Raw genomic sequence first — 3,722 nt, 5'->3', positions numbered from 1 at the left:
CTCTGATCAACACCTGGATACCTGCTCCATCCACACTCCCACACACAGATGAAGGAATGAAACACTAAACAACCTGCTGCTGAAAACCTGCTGTGGCCTCACTGGAATATCCAGAAATACAAACATTAAAAAGAAGCTGCATCACATTCAACAAGAACCAAAGAAAATAATGACACTTTGTCCATCCTGCATTAAAAGTGTCATTATTTTCTTTGGTTCTTGTTGAATGTGATGCTTCTCCTTTTTAATGTTTGTATTTCTGGATATTCCAGTGAGGCCACAGCAGGTTTTCAGCAGCAGGTTGTTTAGTGTTTCATTCCTTCATCTGTGTGTGGGAGTGTGGATGGAGCAGGTATCCAGGTGTTGATCAGAGTTTAGATTGATTGGATTTTAATGCTGATTAAAAGCTGGGCAAAAAGCCCAGTGTTGATTTAACTACCAGAGTTGATATTAACACTTTTTCAGGGTTTATATAGTCCACACTCTTCAGAGTTAAATTAACACTTTCAAAATAGTTAATTTTTAACTCACAAAACAGAGTTGAATCAACTCTGTTTTGGATGCAATGGTTAACACTGATAAAATAACAAAAATTAACTACTTTGTTGGTGTTAATTTAACACTTTCAAGTGTTACATATTTACTCCAAAATGTGTTACTTTATGATTCTGGTTAAAATTAATTATAATAAAAAACTAAAACAAATAATTCAAGTTTAAAAAATTGTTTTATATTTGAAGCTGTATTTCCAACATTTTAAACTGCTGTACAGTAAACAAACATTCATTAGCTTTCCATACATGTTTTGAATATCAAAAGACTTATAAAATTTTAGGTCTGGGATTTTTAGAGCATATCTTTCACTATAAAACCCTGAAAGAATGAAAATGAACAAAGGTCTCTGTAAATAGCTGTTTAGGTAACAAAGGAAAAAATAATTGTCAACTAAAAATATATTGCTTATCTTGCTCTCAAGTCCCCCACTCTAGCTGATTCCTTCACCTTGGCAACATCGTTATGCATTGCAAAAATGTATAAAATTTCAGTAATGCATCATAGTAAAAGACATAAAATACAAAATGTCTTTTGAAAAACTCATCAAATGCTCCAAGGGAGCAGTTTGCTTGGCATGGAATGAGTGACTTATCCACGATGATGTCAATTTTCCTCTTCTGACATCAAACAGCGAGGATGGAGGTATGGCTGCAGACCCCATTGGTCCCAGAGATTTTCCTCTAAACTGCAGCATGACTAAAATTTAAAAAATATATATACACCAAACATAAGAAACCAGACATATGGCTACAACCATTATAAAACTTTAAGGATTCATACAAACCAATGAAAGGAATTAACGTTTTCCCAGACATACTCAAAGCTGCCATTTTATCACTTGTTCAATGTCTATAAAAGCAAAGTGACAAATTGCTTCACATATATTTATTTCCATTACCTTATAAAAGACAGCAAGTCTCTCGACTGCATCCCACACACTGATTCCTGGAGACTTCAGGTGGTGGTGGAATGAAATGTCACCATCCTCAAGTACTCTTCTCTGATTGGTTTAGCAGGAAGATGCCTAACAGGAGATTTCATTTTAGTGAAAAAATTTGGGACTTTTTAACAGATTTAGAAGTGTAAAAACACACCTACCTATGTTCATTAATCCTGTGAGCCACCAGTATGTTCACCACTTGTCTTCTTATGGCATCACTGAGAGTTTCTGTTGTTCCACACTCCTGCAGAACTTCTTCACCACCAGACATATTCTGTAGGGCACTTCAACCAGCTATGAAATGAAGAATAATTAAAGAAAAGGAAATGGATTGAGACATTTAGATTAACCACATATGGCACAACATGTTTAAAGAGTTTAGGCGCACACTGAAATCATGTTACCTTTTTAGCAGACACTGCATTATCAGGCTTTTGGTTCTTGCAGGGTATCTCATCCATCATTATTGCTGAGGTTGATGCATTTGAGCTGAAGCTTGAGAAAGGCTCAGAAGCACATGAGAAGTCCGAGAACTTTGAAAGAGAAGACAAAACAAAGATCAGTTTCATCCTTTTATGACATCTTTGACACTTGTTTTAATTTGCTTTTATATCTCACCATGATGGCAGAAATCTTTCAGCATAACATTTTTGCTTGTCTAATGAGGTCACAGAATATTTCTCCATCAACTTCAGTATCTGTTGCATCCTTGGATGCAACTTTGGCATCAGGTGGCAGAAAAAATCTTTCAATGACTGGAAAGGTAAAAATGCAAAATTTAGAGTGTAATTTTATTTAATCAACCAGATTTTGTAATTAGCTTTATTTGAGTTATTAATTGGTATTTTCAGTTCATATGAATAGCATGGTGAACATATTGCAAAACTGAAAATACAATGGCTTACCCCTTTTACTCACCAAAAATTTGTAAAACTAGTGTTAAGGACTAAGTACTTTTTTTAAATACCTATCATTCCCTCCCATCGACCCCACAGAGGTTAAATTAAAATCCACAAACCTTCCTCATGGAGCTGATGAATGACAAACTGCCCTCCAACCTCATCCAACATACCATATGTGTCCATGTCACGATGATGCTGGATCAGCATGTTACTGATCTAGAAAAAGCAAAGTAACTTAAGTCAAGCGCTCCCCTTGGTGCAATACTCCTATGCATGTTTGAGAACGTAACACTTCAGCGTTGCTACAGCCCATCCATCCATTTTCTTTACACCCTTGTCCCATAGTGGGGTCGGGAGGGTTGCTGGTGCCGCTCCAGCTAATATTCCGGGCGAGAGGCGGGGTCACCCTGGACAGGTCACCAGTCTGTCGCAGGGCAACACAGAGACAGACAGGACACACAACCATGCACAGATATATTCACACATGCAGAAAGACCAGGGCCAAGAATCAAACCCAGAACCTTCTTGCTGCAAGGCAACAGGTCTACCAGCCACGCCACTGTGCAGCCCGTTGCTACAGCCATGTGAATGTAAAGACTAGTAGCATTTACATTACCGTGGCCAAAATTATGATTTTAAATTGTACAAAAATAGAACTTCATTTTTCACAAGTACACAGCCCAGTATTTGTGTGTGTGTGTGTGTGTGTGTAAAAGTTGCAGTTACAACGGAGTTACTGTTGTGCTACAGCTGCTAACTAACAACTCACAGATTATTTCTCCATCAACTTCAGTATCTGTTGCATCCTTAAAGCTGTTGCAAAATAGACTAAGTATTAAATTAGTGGAAAAAGTAACATCACCATCAACTTAAAAGTGCTTGACCAAAGATTTAAGAAGTTGTACTTGCCCTTTAGAACAACAGGAGAAGAAAAAAATGGAGCGGTTTTCAAATTTCACTCCAAGGAAGACGATGAAGGAGGAAGAAGCTTATTTTCCTCCCATCAGAGTTGAATCAACACCGATGGAATCAACTATGGAAAATAACTCACTGGACGCCATTTAACTCATCAAGGGTTAACCCTGAAATTTTAACTCTTCAGTTTTTACTTTGTTGAGCTTCCAGAAATGTTTCCTTAGTTTCTTGATGTCCTTTTAGGCTTCAGTGAGTTTCTTCAGGTTGTTACTGAGGGATTTCCTTTCTCCTCTCTGTTGGAGCTTTTCCTGTGTTTGGAGAAATGAGTTGTGCTGCAGCAGCACCAACTGTCCTTCCTACATCCACTGCAGGTCGCAATCCAGATGTTGGACTGTTCCTGTCTCAGTGGA

General features: G+C 37.7%; 1 long non-coding RNA gene across 2 annotated transcripts; it reads right to left on the bottom strand.

Annotated features, from left to right (window-relative positions):
- Positions 1–702: 702 nt before the first annotated feature.
- Positions 703–1,884, bottom strand: LOC107835059 (uncharacterized). 2 transcript variants are annotated; one of them, XR_001660889.1, is made up of 3 exons: positions 1,654–1,884; positions 1,454–1,579; positions 703–1,251 (listed from the first exon to the last, which is right to left on the bottom strand). It is a non-coding gene; the product is annotated as an uncharacterized LOC107835059 (long non-coding RNA). The 2 variants fall into 2 exon arrangements; XR_001660888.1 differs by having other exon boundaries at positions 703–1,579.
- Between the last annotated feature and the right edge of the window lie 1,838 nt (positions 1,885–3,722).

The sequence above is a fragment of the Poecilia formosa genome, unplaced genomic scaffold, assembly GCF_000485575.1.
Source record: "Poecilia formosa unplaced genomic scaffold, Poecilia_formosa-5.1.2 Scaffold961, whole genome shotgun sequence".
Lineage (NCBI taxonomy): Eukaryota > Metazoa > Chordata > Actinopteri > Cyprinodontiformes > Poeciliidae > Poecilia > Poecilia formosa.
The sequence above is the reverse complement of the archived record's forward strand: the minus strand, read 5'-3'. Positions and strand labels throughout refer to the sequence as shown.